The sequence below is a fragment of the Chiloscyllium plagiosum genome, chromosome 4 (genome assembly GCF_004010195.1).
Source record: "Chiloscyllium plagiosum isolate BGI_BamShark_2017 chromosome 4, ASM401019v2, whole genome shotgun sequence".
Classification (NCBI taxonomy): domain Eukaryota; kingdom Metazoa; phylum Chordata; class Chondrichthyes; order Orectolobiformes; family Hemiscylliidae; genus Chiloscyllium; species Chiloscyllium plagiosum.
Window position 1 is genome coordinate 87,069,785 of NC_057713.1, and position 20,670 is coordinate 87,090,454.

The window sequence follows — 20,670 nt, forward strand, 5'->3', positions numbered from 1 at the left end:
CATGTCTCTTCTTGACTACAGAATGTTAATATGTAATAAGCAGTTTGCTGCTGTCAAAAATCAAAACAAAGGGGTTGCAATAGAGACCTATGTGAATCAGCTGAATCTAGATATCTAGGTATTTGGAAAGTAGCCCCAATGATCTGAGTCTTTTAGATTAATCATTCCATTCCTCCTCTCATTTGCTGGTTATTTCCATTTCCCTACTGTCTATGGGTCCTATTCATTGTGTGAAAAGAATTTAACACCACCTCCCCACCTCCAATGGTTGGAGTATCATTTCGACTGGGACAATACATCTATCCTGGGACAGGCTAAGCAAAGACATGCCAGAGAATTCCTAGAGGCCTGGCACTTCAACTACAATGCCATAAACAAACGCATAGATCTAGATGCCATCTATCAACCCCTCAGAAAACGAATAGGAAATGACATCACCACAAACCCCAGGAACCCCATCCAGGAGAAAGATATAAATAGAAAGCAGGAGACAACAGCTTCGCTTCACTTGGAGGTCGCCACTGATGATGTTACCTAGCCAGCTAATGAAACGTCTGGATATCAAATCTATAACTCAGCGAGCAAAACTACACCCTAAACCTCTACCTGAGCTATAAACCTTCACAATCCTTAGGTTCATGTCAACAACCTCCTCTGAAATTGCAAGCACTTTTTCTTTAACTTCATGTGACAGAAGGAAATGTTGAGTGTCTTGAAATACATTAAGGTAGACAAGTCCTAAGGGCCAGATGGAATCAATCCCAGGATATTGTGGGTGGCAGGAGAAGAAATAGCTGGGGCCTTAACAGATATTTTTGCATCCTCTTTGGCCTCAGGTGAGGTTCCAGAGGAGTGGAGAATGGCCAATGTTATGACTTTGTTCAAGAACAAAGAAAAGAACAAAGAAAATTAACAGTCCAGGAAAATGCTCTTCAACCCTCCAAGCCTAAGCCAATCCAAATCTACTATCTAAATTTATCACCCAATTCCTAAGCATCTGTATCCCTCTGCTCCCCATCTACTCATGCATCTGTCCAGATGCACCTTAAATGAATGTACTGTGCCTGCCTCCACTACTTCAGCTGGCAAAGCGTTCCAGGCACCTACCACCCTCTGTGTAAAGTACCTGACATGTGTATCCCCCTTAAACTTTGCACATCTCACCTTGAACACATGACCTCTCTTTATTGAATCCCTCACCCTGGGAAAATGCTTATCTCTATCTACCCTGTCTATACCCTTCATAATTTTGTAGACCTCAGTCAGGTAACCTCCCCTCCCAATCTCTTTTTTTCTAATGAAAACAATCCTGGTGTGTGGCCTTTTTTTTTCAGATTCTCTACAGTGTGGAAACAATCTCTTTGGCCCAACAAGTCCACACCGACCCTCCGAAGAGCAACCTACGCAGACCCATTCCCCTTCATTTACCCCTGACTAATGCATCTAACACTACGGGCAATTTAACATGGCCAATTCACCTAAGCTGCACATCTTTGGACTGTGGGAGGAAACTGGAGCACACGGAGGAAACCCATGCAGACACGGGGAGAGTGTGCAAACTCCACACAGACAGTTGCCTGAAGCGGGAAATGAACCCGGGTCCCTGGCGCTGTGAAGCAGCAGTGCTAACCACTGAGCCACCGTGCCACCCAATGGGAGAGAGCATGAAAGCATTCCATCATGACCACAAATTTTGCAGTGGAGGATTCCGCATTTGGGGACATCGCTGGCATCAGCACACCCAAAGTGCAATGGGACAGCCTCGTCCGGGGAAGAACCACCTCATTGATCATAATATCTCCCCTGCCAGGTAAATATAGTGATATGCAGCATAGATTTGTGTGGGGAAGGTCATGTCTCACTAACTTGATTGAGCTTTTTGAGGAGGTGGCAAGAAGAATGATGTGGGAAGGGCAGCTGATTTTGTCTACATGTATTTTATTAAGGCATTTGATAAGGTGCCTCATGGCCGGTTGGTACAGAAGGGACAGTCTCACGGGATCTACTGTGAACTGGCTAGATGGATACCAACTGCCATCGAGACATTAACTACCTCAACCTGTCTACTCCCCTCCCCCACTCCAACCTCTCACCCTCACAACGTGCAGCCGTCCACTCCCTCTGCTCCAATCCCAACCTCACCATCAAACCAGCAGATAAAGGGGCGCAGTGGTTCACCATCAAACCAGCAGATAAAGGGGCGCAGTGGTAGTTTGGCGCACTGACCTCTACACCGCTGAAGCCAGACACAAACTCGAAGACACTTCCTCCTACCGGCCCCTTGACCTCCAATCCCAACCTCACCATCAAACGAGCAGATAAAGGGGTGCAGTGGTAGTTTGGCACACTGACCTCTACACCGCTGAAGCCAGACACAAACTCGAAGACACTTCCTCCTACCGGCCCCTTGACCATGACCTCACCCCCCCATCACCAAATCATCATCTAACAGATCATACACAACCTCATCACCTCAGGAGATCTCCCACCCACAGCTTCCAACTTCGTGGTCTGGGAACCTGTCCCGGCCCGATTCTACCTCCCTCCCAAGATCCACAAGCCTGACCACCCCGGCCAACCCATTGTCTCAGCATGCTCCTGCCCCACTGAACTCATGTCCACCTACCTTGACACTGTCCTATCCCCCCTAGTCCAGGAACTCCCCACATACGTTCGAGACATGCCTTCCATCTCCTCCAAGACTTGTTTCCCCGCGCCCAATGCCTCATCTTCACCATGGACATCCAATCCCTCTACACCTCCATCTGCCATGACCAGGGCCTCCAAGCCCTCCATTTCTTCCTCTCCCAACGTCCCCAACAGTACCCTTCCACCAACACTCTCATTCATTTGGCTGAACTGGTCCTCACCCTCAACAATTTCTCCTTCGAATCCTCTCACTTCTCCAGATGAAAGGGGTAGCCATGGGCACCCGTATGGACTCCAGCTATGCCTGCCTCTTTGTTGGCTACATATCTTCGGTAGTTACACCGGCACCACTCCCACCACTTCCTCCGCTACATTGATGACTGCATTGGCGCCACCTCGTGCTCCCGCGAGGAGGTTGAACAGTTCATCAACTTCACCAACACATTTCACCCCGACCGCAAATTCACCTAGACCATCTCTGACACCTCCCTCCCCTTCCAGGACCTCTCCATCTCAATCAATGATGACCGAATTGACACTGACAGTTTTTACAAACACACCGACTCCCACAGCTACCTGGACTTCACCTCTTCCCACCCTACCTCCAGCAAAAATGCTATCCCGTATTCCCAATTCCTCCGCCTCTGCTTCATCTGCTCCCAGGAGGACCAGTTCCACCACAGAACACACCAGATGGCCTCCTTCTTTAAAGACCACAATTTCCCTTCCTACATGGTTCAAGGTACCCTCCAATGTATCTCATCCATATCCCACACTTCCACCCCTCCAACCGTAACAAGGATAGAACCACTCTGGTCCCTCACTTTCCACCCTACCAACCTTCACATAAGGTGCCTCATGGCCAGCTGATACGGAAAGGATAGTCTCACAAGATCCACTGTGAGCTGGCCCACCACACTTTTGACTCTGATTTCCATCATCTGCAGTCCTCACTTTCGCTTGGTCATAGAAGACACGGTGTAACAGTGAAAGGCTGTTTTTCAGAATGGAGAACAGTAACTAGTAATGTTCCGCAGGGATCAGTGCTGGGACTTTTATTGTTTGTAGTACATATAAACGATTTGGAGGAAAATGTAGGTTTTCCGATTGGTAAGTTTGCAGATGACACCAAAATTGGCAGAGTTGGGGATAGTGTGGAGGATTGTCAAAACAAAATGGGAAATCAATAGATTGCAGATTTGGGCAAAGAAATGGCAGATGGAGTTTAATCTGGACAAATACAAGTTGATGCATTTTGGAAGATCAAATTCAGGTGTGAATCATGCAATAAATGGCAGAATTCTTAGGAGCATTGACATACAGAGGGATCTGGACATACAGGTCCACAGATTCCTGAAAGTGACAACACAGGTGTGGATAAGGTAGTCAAGAAGGCATACAGCATGCTTACCTTCATCAACCAGGGCACTGAATAAAATAGTTGGCAAGTTATGTCACAACTCTGTAAAACTTTATTTCGACCATATTTGGAATATTATGAGCAGTTCTGGCCATTACACTATCAAAAGGATGTGGAAGGTTTGGTGAGGGTGCAGAGAAGGTTTACCAGGATTCTGCCTGGTCTGAAGGATTTTAATTATGAGGAAAGGTTTGATAAACTTGAACTGTTTTCATTGGAAAGTTGGAAGTTGACAGTTGACCTGATAGTGGTCTACAAAAGTACAACAGGCATAGATAGGGTGGATAGTCAGAGGTTTTTTTTTCCCAGGGTGGAAAAGTCAACTACAAAAGGGCAAAGGTTCAAGGTGAGAGGGAGAAAGCTTAGGGGAGAACTGCGGGACAAATTTTTTACACAGACCAAGGTGGGTGCCCAGAAGTAGGCATGTTACAATGTTTAAGGCGTATCTTGATAGAGACATGATGTGAGGTGAACAGAAGGACAGAAGCCAATAGGGGTAATCCAAAAGGAGGACAGTTCTCATGCTCTGAAGTTGTGGAACTCAACATTGAATCCTGAAGATGAAAAAGTGCCCTCAGCAGGAAAATGAGAGTTGTTCCTTCACTTTGTGTGAAATTCACTGGAGGATTACAGCAGGCCTAGGACAGAACTATTATTACAGGACGGTTATTGAAATAGTAAGCATTGGAAGGTCAGGGTCATTCTTACGGATGGAGCAGAAGTGTTCTAAAAAGTAATCAGCCAGTCTGCTTTGTTTTTCATCTTTGTAGAGGAGACCAAATTGTGTACATTGAATGCAGTAGACTAAATTGAAAGAAGTACAAGTGCAATGCTGTTTCACCTGGAAGTTATATTTGAGGCCTTGGTCAGAAAGGAGCTAAAAGAGCACCTTCTGTGACTGCAGAGAGAGCGCCATGGTGAGTTGAGGCAGTGTTAGGAGTGACAGTGGAGGGAATAATCCTTGTGGAAAATTGATGGAGTTGACGAAGGAAAAATGTGTTTGGTGGTGGCATCTGCTGGAAGTAGCAGAAGTGGTAGAAAATTATGTTTTGAATGCAGAGGCTGGTAGGGTGTAAAGTGAGGACAAGGAGAACCTATCATTGTTTTGGGAAGAAGGGGAAGATGTGAGGGCAGAAGTGTGGGAGAGCTGAGGGTCCTGTCAACCACATGCAGAGTAATTCTTGATAGAGGGAAAAAGTGGATGTGGCAGAGGCATTCCTGTGGACAGTGGCACAATTTGGAACGGATATGAGAGCTGTAGAAGCTTAGAGAATGGAATGGTGTTCTTATGGGAAGCAAGATGTCAGGGGATGTTTTCAAGACAACTGTGGGAGTTGGTGTAATCAATATTTGTGGACAGGCTGTCCCCTGAAATTGAAACAGAGTAAGAGGAATGAGTCAGGGATAGAAAGATGAAGGTGACAAAAGGATGGGATTGAAGCAAGATTGATGAATTTTTCCAATTTAGGATGAGAGAAGGAAGCAGTGCTGTCAAAGGAAGTCATCAAGGTACAGAAAAAGTTGGAAATGGATGCAAGTAGGACTGGAACAAGAAATGTTCCATCTACCCCATCGCCAGGGAGGTGGTGGCAAAGCAGCAATGTCACTGAACTAACAATCCAGAACTCAGTATTCTGGGGACGTGGGTTTGAATTGCACCATTGCAGGTAGTGAAATTTGAATTCCATAAAATTTGGAATAAAGAGCTTTATGGTGACATGTAACTATTGTTGATTCTTATAAAAACCCATCTGCTTCTCAATTACCTTTAGGGGAAGTAAATTTACCATCCTTACCTGATTTGGCCTACATAAGATTCCACAGCAATGATTTTTCACTGCCCTCCGAGCAACTACAGATGGACAATAAATGCTGCCCTGGTCAGTGATGCCCATGTCCGTGAATAAATGAAAAAAGAGACCCATGCAGGTACCATTGGCGTTTCACTTGGAGAAGATGAGATGTGTCAAAGGAGAAATTGTTTAAAATGTGGACAAGGTCAGCCAGATGAAGTAGGATGGTGGTATTTTATCAAATGCTTTCAGAAAGTTCATATGCATCGCATCATCTGCACTTCCCTCTCTCTGTCAATGAGCTTTCAACTGAATTGATGGGTAGTTTCCAACAAGAGGTCACTGACCTGAAACATTAACTCTGTTTTTCTCCCTCTCCTCAGGTGTTGCTTGACCTGCTGAGCATTTCCAGATGTTCTGCCCTTGCAACATAAGAAGCCTTCCAGAAGTGCCCTCTGCCATGCAAAGTGACCACAGAAAGCCTGTCGTGAATATTCCATGTGACAGCATGTATGAAGCATCAATAAATGTCACAAAAAAGTGAAATCTTTTGTCTCGAGGCATTACAATCAATTACTTGTGGCAGCAGGCAACATGAATGTCAAAAGTTCGATGTTCTCATGAACCTGTCCACTATTTGAATAATTGCTCCTCATACATTTCAATAGGACAGACATGGGAAAAGAGACTGGAGCTGTTACTGGGAACTATGCCAATGCTGGTGGAAAACAAAAGTTGATTTTATACTGTTTTAATTGATTATGAAGAAGATAAGGATGACAGAGATGTTCAGCACATACTTGGAATGACTCCAATGCACAAGACAATGTGTTGTGTACTTTATGTGTTGACTTTCGTGATTCTGCATTCCCATTTCTTTTTTGTGCTTCTTAATGAACTGTGAAATCAGGTGAAAGAAACTAAAGCTGGCTCCATAAATTGTTTTAACAGGGGACTGTCACCACTTTACCAGCAACGTCATCTTTTTCAAAGTTTGTGAGAAGATTTATAGCTCGGGCGCTTGTTGTTGTGGTTCTGTTCGCTGAGCTGGGAATTTGTGTTGCAGACATTGTCCCCTGTCTAGGTGACATCCTTAGTGCTTGGGAGCCTCCTGTGAAGCGCTTCTGTGATCTATCCTCCGCCATTTGTAGTTGTTTGAATCTGCCGCTTCCGGTTGTCAGTTCCAGCTGTCCGTTGCAGTGGTCGGTATATTGGGTCCAGGTCGATGTGCTTATTGATTGAATCCACAGATACCGCAAAGTAACAGCACCATACATGTGTGAATCAATTCGTCTAGACTACGGGTTTCCAACTCAGTCTTATAATGTTAAAAAAAAGCTCAGAAAAGAGTTGATATTAAATGCAGGGGCAAGGTTTCTGGCCAAGACATCAACCATTAAGATTGAAGTCAGGAGGAAATTCTTGACTCGGGGTTGTGGATGATCAGTCAAACAATGTATTCAAGCGAGATACTGAGGATTGGCAAGGAATCAATGAGTTTTGAGAATAGAGTGAGAAAGTAGGATTGATGTCAAGGGGTTCAGATCTGAATGAATATTAAAAAAAGGTTTGATGAGCTGCATAGTCAGTTCCTGGTCCTACTTCCTGTGTTTGTGAACCTCTACCTAAAACATTGTTAATACTATTAATTAGGGAAGTATTTCCAGTTTCCAATTAAAGAGGAACCAGGTTCTAGGTTTCTGACCACCTAAGTTGGTTATACAGATCAGTTAACAACTCCTTAGAATTGGCACTTCTCAGATACAGATATGTCTGCAGGCAGGATAAGAACAGCAACAGTGCATTTTTATGCTCTGGTTGCTGTTATTTCCCTTTCAAAGAAAGATGGAAAAAAAATTCTGAAAAATCTCATTTCCATATATTTCAGTTGAAGAAGCCTCATGCAATATGAGGAGAAGTATTAGATTAGATTACTTACAGTGTGGAAACAGGCCCTTCGGCCCAACAAGTCCACACCGACCCGCCGAAGCGCAACCCACCCATACCCCTACCCCTACATTTACCCATTTAACCTAACACTATGGACAATTTAGCATGGCCAATTCACCTGACCCTGCACATCTTTGGACTGTGGGAGGAAACCAGAGCACCCAGAGGAAACCCACACAGACACGGGGAGAGTGTGCATACTCCACACAGACAGTCGCCTGAGTCAGGAATTGAACCCGGGTCTCTGCCTGTTAATAAATTACTCAAATCAGCCTAGGATTATAGAATACTATAGCACACAAGGAGAGCCTTTGACCCATTTAGTCTGCATCACTATATTTGAACAGCAGTTCTTGCCCCAAACCCTGCAATGTTTATTCCCTTCAAGTGTTTATCACACTCTCTTTTGAAGGTGACTATTGAGTCGGTATCCAGCATTCCATTCACATAAAAGAATGGAACAGCAAAAGAACTGCCGATGCTGGAAATTCAAAACAAAAACAGAAATTGCTGGAAAGGCTTGGCAGGTTGTGGAGAGAAATCAAAGTGAACACACTGGTCCCAAAACATTAACTCTGACTTCTCTCAACAGATGTTGCCAGATTGCTGAGTTTTTCCAGCAATTTCTGATTTTGAATCTATTACCAGATCATATCAAGCTATCATATTAATCTGGCATGACCTGTTTTGTGTTATTTTATCAACATTCACCTCCACTTGACTTTACCATTACCTCTCCTGTATTGTGATCCACAGTACTTTGCTCTTGTAATTACATGTGTATTTAAGGTTTTTTTTGTTTTGAAATTGAAGAATGGCATCACATCCCAGTCTTGAGCTCCACACCCTCTCAGAAAAATGCTAATTACTCCCTCCACTTTCTGTCCCTACATCCTCCCTATCAAGGCCCAAGTGACCATGGCTTGCCTAAATCCAACCTTCAAGACCACCCAGTGCCTTCTGCTGCATTATCAAGTACCTACCAGCTACCTCTAGTAGCCCCTTGTCACTGTGACTTTCAGCCACCAAATCCGATGTGGCCAGTCTTCTGACTTCAGCTGCCTGCTGTCTCAACAATGCCATCGATTGACTGGATTACGAGTGAACGTGGTCCAGCTAGACTTTGCAACACAATCCTGACTGCCTGTTGTCTACCCAAATTTGCAGGATTACTCTGACTGACCACGTTGTAAAGCCTACATTAGTTTTATTTAACTGGCAGTACTGACAGTGTCAGACCCTGGACTAGAAATGGCCCAGCCCCAGACCTACTGTGATGGCCCCCCCAGACTGACTCGAGTCTACTGTCACCCCACTACCATGCTTCCTTTTTTCCTTTCACACATAATTATACTCTCCGTTCTCAGTGGCTGCCATGGAGGCTGTTGGCACTTGATCTCTGACATGATGCATTACTGTGCTGTGCACCTCCCATTGTTACCTTTCCTCCTCACAGTTCCCTACGGACAAAAGCTATCTAATTTCTTCCTGTGTTAATGTACCATTTGGACCAGGAGAAGCTGCTAGCCGATCTTGCTCTCCCTAGTGACACCCAAGAAGCTGACGCTGGTGCACTGCCATTACCAATTTGGGCTGTGTAATAGTCCAGGGAAACATCATGCTTCAGTCATCATGAAGTTGTACTTATCGAGCTGCCAGCGACAGTGAGGATAAGGAGCGTTAGAAAGATATTGGAAGAGGTAGCTAAACCTGTGTACTTCCTCTGTCTGGAGGCCAGAATCCAATTTCTCAGCTACATGCTAGGTTTAGTCGAATTTCTGAAATGCAAATATCTCAATTGGACAAAGGTGAATTGGGAAGAAGTTAAGTCATCTCACCATCCTAGGCTGGAGGACATAATTGTGACATAAAATAAAAACAAAGTACCAGAGAAAAACTCCACAGGCCTGGCAGCATGTGAGGAGAGAGAAACAGAGTTAATGGTTTGAATCCTGTATGACTCTTCTTCCAAACTGTTGTCAATTAATGGCGATGGTTTAACTTAACGGCGAGAACCTCATTCCTGGACTCTTGCTTCATTAGGTCATCATGCTCACAACTTTTCTGAACACCCCAAGGAGAGGAAAATTCCACCCTTGACTTTAACAACTGAAGTTTTTTTTTCAGTTGTTGTGTTCTTGTGGAAATGCCCTGTGTTGTCTTCTGCTGGTTGTAACTCTACTGAAAGGTAACTTGTCCAACTGGTGACTTTTAATTTGTTGTGGTGGTGGTTAAATAGGTAGCATTCTCTAATCAAGTATTAGCACACACAAGACCTTGAACAATCATGCCAGATAATTTGCTCATCTTTGTGTACCTTACATAAAGGGACTGGTCAACACAGTTAATTTCCTCCTCGTTGACTGTACTCTTTTTTTTAGATTATATTAGATTACATTACATTACAGTGTGGAAACAGGCCTTTCGGCCCAACAAGTCCACACCGACCCGCCGAAGCGAAACCCACCCATACCCCTACATTTACCCCTTACCTAAACTACGGGCAATTTAGCATGGCCAATTCACCTGACCCTGCACATCTTTGGACTGTGGGAGGAAACCGGAGCACCCGGAGGAAACCCACGCAGACACGGGGAGAACGTGCAAACTCCACACAGTCAGTCGCCTGAGGCGGGAATTGAACCCGGGTCTCAGGCGCTGTGAGGCAGCAGAGCTAACCACCGTGCCGCCCACTGTGCCACCATGCCGCCCACAAGACAGTCTTTACCCAAGACTGTCATTAGACCAAAGTGCAAAGAACACGTTGAAACAATACCCACTGTTGTTTGGTTCCTGGTTCATTGAAATTCCCATTTATGTCAATATGCTGGCTATACTATCAATTATAGACTACACCCCAATCAATTGTTAGTCCAACATATTCTACAAGTGGAAAATGGAAGGACTAAAACCAAGATAGATTTTGCCATCTTTTTAAATCTTTTATACATTGTGGAGTGCAGGCTCATCATATCTTCTTTACGCTCCAACTCACGCTTTGAATGCCACCCACTGCTATCATTTCCCCAACTGTTTGTGGTTCAGACATCAGATGCCAATGGGCCTTTCATAACACTTTTAATACTTACTAATTCAGTGTTGTGCTTCCTTGCTGAATAAGTAGCCCTGTGCAGCCAATTACCTGATATATGAAGGGACATATAAATGTACACCTGTGGTTTATGGCTACAGTTGTGTTGTGCTAGGGACAATTCTGTGATTTGAATTTTAAGTCCTGTCTCCCATATAGTTTTGGTTAATTTGTAGAAAAATAAAAGGGTGGATTTAAGCAAGGTGCTTGTGACTGTCAAATGTTTTGGGTACATGTAATTGCAATAAAGATAATGACATACATAAACAAAACAATCATCGGTGATAGCATATTCTCTGACTCTTGTTGTTATATTCCCAAATGGATAGTGTCCTGTACTATCCTATTCAAGTCAAATACTTACATTATCAGCTTAACTTTCAGAACTTTGTGAGTGATCCATATCATTGAAGGAACTTCAGCAGTCCCTCAAAGATAAAAAAGTGCTTGCATTATAGATATTTTCTCCATTAGATATTGTAAATAACATATAGAAATTCAATCGCTATGTAACTAAAAGAACATAGAACATTACAGCGCAGTACAAGCCCTTCGGCCGTCGATGTTGTGCTGATCTGTGGAACCAATCTGAAGCCCATCCAACCTACACTATTCCATTTTCATCCATATGTTTATCCAATGATCATTTAAATGCCCTTAACGTTGGCGAGTCTACTACCATTGCAGGCAGTGCATTCCACGCCTCTGCTACTCTCTGAGTAAAGAAACTACCTCCGACATCTGTCCTGTATCTATCACCCTTAAAGCTATGTCCCCTTGTGCAAGCCATCACCACCTGAGGAAAAAGGCTGTCATTATTCATCCTATCAAACTCTCTGATTGTCTTATATGTCTCAATTAATTCACTTCCCTCGTACAAAAACAGCCTCAAGTCCCTCAGCCTTTCCTCATAAGATGTTCCCTCCAAACCAGGCTGCATCCTAGTATATCTCCTCTAAACCCTTTCCAAAGCTTACACATCTTTCCTATAATGCGGTGGCCAGAACTGTACGCAATACTCCAAGAGTGGCCACACCAGAGTTTTGTCCAACTGCAGCATGACCTCATGGCTCCAAAACTCAATCCCTCTACCAATAAAAGTTAACATACTGTATACCTTCTTAACAACCCTATCAACCTGGGTGGCAACTTTCAGGAATCTATGTACATGAGCACTGAGATCTCTCTGCTCATCCACACTACCAAGAATCTTACCATTAGCCAAGTCCTCTTTGTTCCTGTTGCTCCTTCCAAAGTGAATCACCTCACACCTTTTCACATTAAACTCCATTTGCCACCTCTCAGCCTAGCTCTGCAGCTTATCTTTCTCTCTCTGTAACCTGCAACATCCTTCAGTACTATCCACAACTCCAAAGACTTTATTGTCATCCACAAATTTACTAACCCATCCTTCTATGCCCTCATCCAAGTCATTTATAAAAATGACAAACAGCGGTGGCCTCAAAAGAGATCCTTTCAGTACACAACTAGTAATTGAACTCCAGGTTGAACATTTCCCGTCAACCACCACCCTCTGTCTGCTTTCAGCTCGCCAATTTCTGATCCAAACCACTAACCACCCACAATCCCATGCCTCTGTATTTTGTGCAATAGCCTACCATAGGGAACCTTATTAAGTGCCTTACTGAAATCCATTTCCACCATGTTAACCACTTTACTCTCAGTCACCTATTTGGTCACCATCTCAAAGAACTCAAGAAGGTTTGTGAGGCACAACCTACCCTTCACAAAACTGTGTTGACTATCCCTAATCAACTTATTCCTCTCTAGATGATTATAAATCCTATCTCTTATAACCTTTTCTGGCATGGTGGTAAAGTGGTTAGCACTGCTGCCTCACAGCCCCAGAGACCTGGGTTCAATTCCCGTCTCAGGCAACTCTCTGAGTGGAGTTTGCACATTCTCCCCGTGTCTGCATGGGTTTCCTCCGGGTGCTCCAGTTTCCTCCCACAAATCAAAAATGTGCAGGTTAGGTGAATTGGCCATGCTAAGTTGCCCGTTTTGTTAGGTGAAGGGGTAAATGTAGGAGAATGGGTCTGGGTGGGTTACGCTTCAGCGGGTCGGTGTGTACTTGTTGGGCTGAAGGGCCTGTTTCTACACTGTAAGTAATCTAATCTAATAGAAGTAAGGCCCACTGGTCTATAATTACCAGGATTTTCTCTGCTCCCCTTCTTGAACAAGTGGACATCATTTGCTAACCTCCAGTCTTCTGACACTATTCCTGAAGACAATGACGACATAAAGATCAAAGGCAAAGGCTCTGGAATCTCCTCCCTGATTTACCAGAGAATCCTAAAATAAATCCCATCTGGCCCAGGGGACTTATCTATTTTCACGCATTCTCCTTGCGAACGTCAATCTTGTCAAGTCTAATAGTCTGCATCTCAGTATTCTCCTCGACAACATTGTTTTTTTCCAGTTTGAATACTAATGAAAAATATTCATTTAGCGCTTCCCCTATCTTCTTGGACTCCACGCACAACTGCCCACTACTATCCTTGATTGGTCCTAATCCTTCACTAGTCATTTATTCCTGATATCCCTATAGAAAACTTTATGGTTTTCCTTGATCCTACTGACCGATGACTTATTATTTAATAACAATAAAGTTATTAAAATAGCTATTCACTTTTATTGTGATGTAACTATATTAAAATTCTATATTGTCACAGAAAAGCATAAATCTGCTGGAGGAAAAATGCTTAAAAGTGAATTTTGGTTCTGGTTGTCTGATAATAATCACTTTTTGTACAGTAACTTATTAATTGTTGTTAAATATTTTGTAGTATCACTTGATCAGCCATTAATAATAAAATCTGACTAATCATTTTAAAGAAAAAAAAATGTTGTCTGTGAATTTAAACATTCTAAAATGGTTATGATGATTGATTGTGAAGAATCACTGATGCAAGTCACTGTGAATTTTTAAAACCATGAGATTGAGAAAAATATTAAGAGCAGATGTTAATTTATGAATGCACATGCATCAAGAAAACTGTATATCGTTCTCCTCCTCATACCACTTCTCAATCCTCATCCTTTCTGTTTTCCTGCTCCATTTTCCCTCTACCCTATTCCTATCCAATTGAACTTTCCTGATTACTGTAGACCAGAAATGCTGAGTATGCAGGGAAACTCGTTAAAGAGCACTATAATTTCCAACTTGCCTCATTTTGAAACCAACAGTGATTGCTACAAAAGTCAGAGAGATTGAATTCCACATAAATATAAAATGGACCAGTCTGATCTCCAAACCTAGTATATTTGAAATATAAAATTCATTTAAAAATGCAATTAACTTTTTAATAATCTTAGATTGCAAAGAGTTACATATACTTTTTTACACAACTTGCAAACCCATAAAGATCATAAGTATGAATATTGCAAACTTTATATATAAAATTGTTGGCATCAAAAGGCAGACAGATTGAGTGCAAGAATCTAGAGTTGTCAATTATTTCAGAGACGAGCTGTTGATGTAGCAATAAAGTAAGATTGGAATCCTCAAGAAATGACAGAGCAGAGTCCAGACCAGGACTTAGATGTGCACACTACTATTCTGGGATGTAGAACATGGTGGTCAAAGCAGGAGTTGTAAAATGTGGTGCTGGAAAAACACAGCAGGCCAGGCAGCATCCGAGGAGCAGGAGGGTCGACATTTCCGGCATAAGCCCTTCTTCAGTCCTGAAGAAGGGCTTATGCCCGAAACGTCGATTCTCCTGCTCCTCGGATGCTGCCTGGCCTGCTGTGTTTTTCCAGTACCACATTTTTCAACTCTAGTCTCCAGCATCTGCAGTCCTCACTTTCTCCTCATCAAAGCAGGAGACCAGACAAGCAGATGTTATTGATCTGGAATAACAAAGAGTGTGGGTCAGGACTCACAGGAACCAAGGGTGACAAGAATCTAGACTGGGACTTACCAAAACCAAATCCCACACCCTTTGGGACAGCTTAAATAAATCATAAATAACTGTGAAACTTCGAACTAACTCCAAAATGTTGCTTTCCAATCAACTTGGTGAATTATAGACCAACTTGGAGAACTGAAACTACCTTTTAACGAAACTTTGAAGGAAGCATGAAAACTCTCAAACACCCCAGAAATGTTCAATAAATGCAAAGAGATGTTGAGACAACTCAGAGACTTTCGAACAACTTGGGAAAATTCCTATAACAGTTTACAGTTCTAATAATGTAAAGTTGCTAGAGGATGGAATACTTAGCGCATGCTGATGGTGCCACTCAAGTTCAGATTATGAATAGATTTATCTGATTGATGAGACTAAAATAATTGCCAATCAAGAGTTTTGCTTGCTACCACAGTAGTTGAGGTGAATAACTTAGATTGTGGGCGGCACGGTGGCACAGTGGTTAGCACTGCTGCCTCGCAGCGCCAGAGACCCGGGTTCAATTCCCGCCTCAGGCGACTGACTGTGTGGAGTTTGCACGTTCTCCCCGTGTCTGCGTGGGTTTCCTCCGGGTGCTCCGGTTTCCTCCCACACTCCAAAGGATGTGCAGGTAATCTAATCTAATCTAATCTAATCTAATCATGGGAAGTTTGAAAAGTACAGGAGGGAGAAAGGAATAGAAAGATGAGTTGGTGCTTGTAAACACTGGGCATAGATCTGTTTGCTGTTCTTTTCAGTAAATTAGTAGTTTGGGCCTCTAGGTAATTAATCAAATAATATAACCATTACACATGTGATGATACTATGACTTTAAGAGGAGTAATTTTGACTTTTTTAAATGAAGGTTGAGGCAGAGGCATTGAGCAGTCTGCTCAAATTAATTAAAGTATAACAGCTTGTGAGGCCTTATTTTTTTAAAAGTTGGAAAAATAGAAGCAGCCTGAATGGGTGGGGTCTTGAACATCTATATTACTTTGTTGAGCATTTTGATAGAGTTAGAGTTGAGCTAATGCTTTTCTTTTATTTTTATTTTGTCTGTACTTTAACTGCTGTGTAAAATAAAATGTGTTTTGATTAAAGTTGAGTAGTTTGGCCAATTGAATTGTAGCTGGAATGTACTGCATTACATTTACCTTTAAAATAAGAAAAAGGTTAGAGTCTAGACTATCTTCTCAATATATTTTGAGGGGGTTTGATCTGGTCCATTACACACTGCTTATATAGATGCTGAGAAGGAGAATTTATAGTCCAGTATTTCACTTATGGGCAGTTTACACAGACAGACTGAACCTCCACTGAATCATAATCTGTAATAGTACACATATCCTGTCATGACACCTTGCAAAGTATCAACCATGCCATTTGGTTGTGATATTGGCTACTGTACATTATGTGGAGTACACACCAAAGCAACAGGATTCCCTTCTTAAACTGATAAATTTATTTAATAACAATCTCACAGTAAGACAGGAACAACAGCAATGGAATAAATTAAATGAGGTGTATTGGATATTGTTGCAAGTTAGCCTCCTAAGAATTCACATCAAATTGAATCCTATTAAAACCTGCCAGATAGCAGTGCAATCTTCCCAGAGCCTGCCTTGTCGCATACACATTGCAGCAGACAAATAAGGTTTCCATGCCATTTGTCCCAATTATCAACACAAACTTGTGTCACCAAAGCAACAGTGTCATAGAGGCTGCACCATCTGCTTTGAGATTCCTGAAACCTTTGCTGACCATCTCTGCTGTTAGAATGTCTTAACTTAGGATTCACCTCTAATAAGCAACTCAGAAAGCTCTACATGATTCCAAATCTGATTATTGGGTATCTCAACTCTGGCTGAAGATCTTTAACCCACTTTAAAAAAAGAGAACAACACAGCAGCTGTTAAATTACCACTTTCTTGAACTTTTTTTGCCAGGAAGTTTTTATGTTTCATTGCGTATTCTATTCATTGCATAAAGAACATCACTGTTTCACTCTTCACACAAACTCCACAGTTTTATTCCTCATGGGGTCTGCAAGCCAAATGGAGGGAGCAATCCAATTCTGGGACAACTTCCAAAGGTGGAAGAGCAAATTCCTGGTACTTATCTGACAGTCAAATCCCTCATAACAACACAATACACAGAACCGGAAAGGATTTTACTCAATTAACTAGGGACTCTGTACAATACCATTCACACTGCTGATTGCTTAGCAAATCAGAGGCAGGAAGAGGAAAGATAAACTCATTGAAACAAAAACAATACAGGAAAGAAAAATGGTAGAAGGTGCAGCAGCTTAAATTTGAATTTGAATGGAAAAGCCTCAGCAAAGGAAAGAACAGATTAGAACAGCATAGAAGGAACAAGTTATTGAAGTGTGACATGAACATGTTACCAAGATTAGTCACCACATGAGGATCTAGCTAAAAGCCTGTTCAAGAAATGCTATCTATTCAACCTCTAATGGAGCTCAATAAGAATGTAAGCCAGTACTGCACAGCACAAAACACATTTAAGGAGATTTACTTTAAGGAACAGGTAATAAAATTGCTGGGAGTAGCATTCAGCACCAGTTGTCAGCAATAAGCTTGTGTCTTCAGTGCCAGTTGCAGGTGCATGAGTGAAAAGCACCTAGGATCAACCCTTTAAAGAAACAAGCTGTCAGACTGTCTCTATTTCAGCATCCTCTGGGTTTCACACATTGATTCTTGTCTTTATCTTGTCTTCTTGTCTTATCTTGTCAGTGCAGTGGGTGGAGGAAAGAAAAGGAAGATAATGAGGATGAACTGAAAGGAACTAACAATGTTTGGGAAGACAATGAAGATGCTAATGACATTGATGAAGATGTAAATCTTGTTCAATCACACCTCTTGTGTGCCTCCTTCATCCTTTGCATGGGTTTACAGAACACCACAGAGTCAAGACAATAGACTCCTTGCAGTGTGAAAGCAGGCCATTCAGCCCATTGCATGCACACCAACTCTCTGGAGAGCATCCTACCCAGACCCACACCATCCCTGTAACCTTAAATTTCCCCTGGCTAATCCACCTAACCTGAGATCTTTGGATTGTGGGAGGAAACCGGGGCATCCAGAGGAAACTCACACAGACATGTGGAGAACGTGCAAACTCCACACAGACAGTCACCCAAGGCTGGAATCAAACCCAGGTTCCTGGCGCTGTGAGGCAGGGAATCAAACCCAGGTTCCTGGCGCTGTGAGGCAGCGGTGCTAACATTGAGCCACTGTTTCACTGAGGAAGATGTTGTACCAGGAGACTCACAGGTCACAAGGAAGTTGAAGGAATAGATGATGATTCACCTATTCCCCAATAATGCAAGTAAGGCATTTTCCTTGGTACTTACAATTCCAATGTTCAAAAGCAAGAATCTATTCTTGGCATGTGCTGCAAAACAGCAGAATGCTCAACATTGTCCACTGCCCTCATGTGCAGCAACAACAGGAAATAAATAACAACCAACTGTAGATTTCCTCATATTGGCCTCAGGTGGCTGGATGCAGAACCAAAAGGGGTAATAGTATGAACTCCAGCAGAATGTGGATAAATCACAGATCATGTGAAATTCATGATAAAGACTCACAGTAAAGAAAATTAGAAAATGCATTGCAGATCAAGCAGCACCAGTAGAGAGAGAAAAACAGAGGGCTGGATAGTATACTGGGGTGGTGAGGGAAGATGTTCCCTGCACTGCAGCATACATGTCTGGGCCAAGTCTACCTCTGTTTGACCAGTTTGCTCCACTTTCATTTTTCCAGGCTCCACAAATATCCCTATCCTTAATAATGGGGGTCTATTTCATCTGCATAGAAGACATGGCTGTAGTCTTTACAAACATCTTCAGTCAGAAATCTCAGGTAGTTAAATAGAAGAAAAAGTTGAAGGCCTGTGAATGGGTGAAAGACATGAGAGATTAAAGGGCACAAGGGAGGTTAATCTCAGACCATAGGTTCCATAAGAGGTGAAAATGGCAACAGCAAAATTACTACCAACAAGTCCTGTCTGGAACAAAAAGAAAGGAAAAATGCCAAAGGGTTTGACCAGAAATTGTTGAATTCAGCGGTGTGTCGGCATGTCTGTAGAGGACCTAATTAAAAGGTGAAGTTCAGTTCTTTGAACTCACAGTGAATTTCATTGGAATAGTGTAGGAGGCTGAGGATAGAGAGGTCAGAGTGAAGAAAAGACAGAGAATTAAAAGGAAAGACGAAGAGAAGCAGAACTCACGTTCATAGACTAAGTATTTGCAACCTGGGCGAGTGGGAGCGGAAGAGGTTAAAAGACTGGTATTACATCTCAAGAAGTGGAATGGTCAGATAGAGTAGTAAGGGGAGAATTTTTTGGGGGGTGATTGAAGAATTGACAGCGGTATTGAAAGAGAAAGTGAGGGAATGTTTCAAATGAAGATGACAGAGGATGGACCATTGAACATGGATGCTAGAAACGTTTCTGAGAGGGAGGGGTAATAGTGACAGTCGAAGTGTGAGAAATTGAATTTGTGGAGCAGCCTATCAACCACAACTGTGGGGGAAGAGGGGCAGGCAGGTTCCCCAAAGAGAAGAAAAAGGTGGCATTCATGAAGTGCTGGTTTGAAGGTTGTAACATTAGAACAGATGATGGTAATGGAGAAACTGAGAGCATGGAATGGAGACCCAACCTGAAGAAGGATGTGAAACTGCGTTGATTGCCTTTGCCACAGAAACAATGAGCCACATCCAGAGAAAAAACTTGATAAAAATATTCTCTAAGTCATCTTTACCCCTTATGAATTTAATCACATAAAATTATAACCAGTAGCTCACCATTTTGTCCAAGATAAGGTGCCTGAAGGATTGCGATAAACACATGAGAGGAAAAAAAGCATTGGAGCAATTTTATAAGTTTGCATTAGCAATGTAGTATCCTGTCAGTCAACAGTATGTGTCAGAAGTTCAGATTTGAATCACTTATAATTTTGTAAAACTTTTGCTATAAACTCACAGCAAAGTCCACTGGATTTCAGATGGACATCTTCCCACCAGCAGCACAGTCATCAAATTATGCCAGTAATATCCATGCCAAAATAGATAGAATCAGAACTATGAAAGTAATGAATAAAGGCAGAGGCTTTAGAAGAGGCATGAACGATTAACAAAGCTAAAAGCAACAAGTAGGTCAAAGAAGATGAGAGTGACAAGAAGCCATGGTAATTGTCATTCGATAAATAAAGCAACCTTAATCACTTTCAATGCAGGCTAATCTCAATAAAAGCGACATTAATATTCAGTTTGACCCGAGGCTGATGTTCAAACTCACATCCTATCAGATCAGTCAGATGTCAACATCTTGGATGCTGAAATCAATCTCTCTTTGCTTCAAGCTTAACTCTTCCAGTGTTCTTTTCATCTATTTCGTAAACGTAATGCTATGTAGAGTCCAAACCACCAGAAAATCTTTATCGTCCAAATCCTACCTCACATTGAATCCATGACTTTCAGTAGTTCCTTAGCAACATTCCAAAATAATTTAGGAATGCCAAAAGACAGGTAAAGCAGAAGAACACAGGGCTGTCATGGACCAGGCCAGACTCTTTCAGAATATTTCAAAAAGGAACCCCAGACCTTAACTTTTCTAGATTGTTTTAAGCAGCTGTAAAGTGAATGTCCCAAAAGTGATATAGCTGGCACAACCACTCAGTTTTAAACAAAACAGAGTTTATTTATACATGAACAAAAGAAAACAGAATATAGAATAATATAACTTATCTGAAAACTCAATCAACTGTATTGCAACTTAATGTTGTTCCAAATACTTGCAACATCCCCATAAACACCTTTTGGCAAAAAGGTAAAT

General features: G+C 42.3%; 1 non-coding gene across 1 annotated transcript; it reads right to left on the reverse strand.

The window, feature by feature from the left end:
• Window positions 1-1,653: 1,653 nt before the first annotated feature.
• On the reverse strand, window positions 1,654-1,818 carry LOC122549618. Its single transcript, XR_006311615.1, has one exon. It is a non-coding gene; the product is annotated as a U1 spliceosomal RNA (small nuclear RNA).
• Window positions 1,819-20,670: the final 18,852 nt, after the last annotated feature.